This window comes from Arachis ipaensis, chromosome B05 (genome assembly GCF_000816755.2).
Source record: "Arachis ipaensis cultivar K30076 chromosome B05, Araip1.1, whole genome shotgun sequence".
NCBI lineage: Eukaryota > Viridiplantae > Streptophyta > Magnoliopsida > Fabales > Fabaceae > Arachis > Arachis ipaensis.
This window is the reverse complement of record NC_029789.2, coordinates 4,483,761-4,484,009: the sequence shown is the minus strand read 5'-3', so window position 1 is coordinate 4,484,009 and position 249 is coordinate 4,483,761.

The window sequence follows — 249 nt, the reverse complement described above, 5'->3', positions numbered from 1 at the left end:
CAAAACGGCGTCGTTTAGTGAAAGATCTATAACCGGCCGGTCACCGGTTCGGTCCAACCGGCCGGTTTTTGACCGGTTCGCCAGTTCTTGAGCGGTTCTTCCCTCTGCGGTTTTCAGATAAGGACCGGACCGCTTGCAGCGCCGGTTCGCGGTTAAACCGGTTGAACCGGCCGGTCCGGTCCGGTTTTCAGAACAATATTCTTAATTGAATATGGAAAGACTATGTCAGTTAAGCTATTATTCATTGGC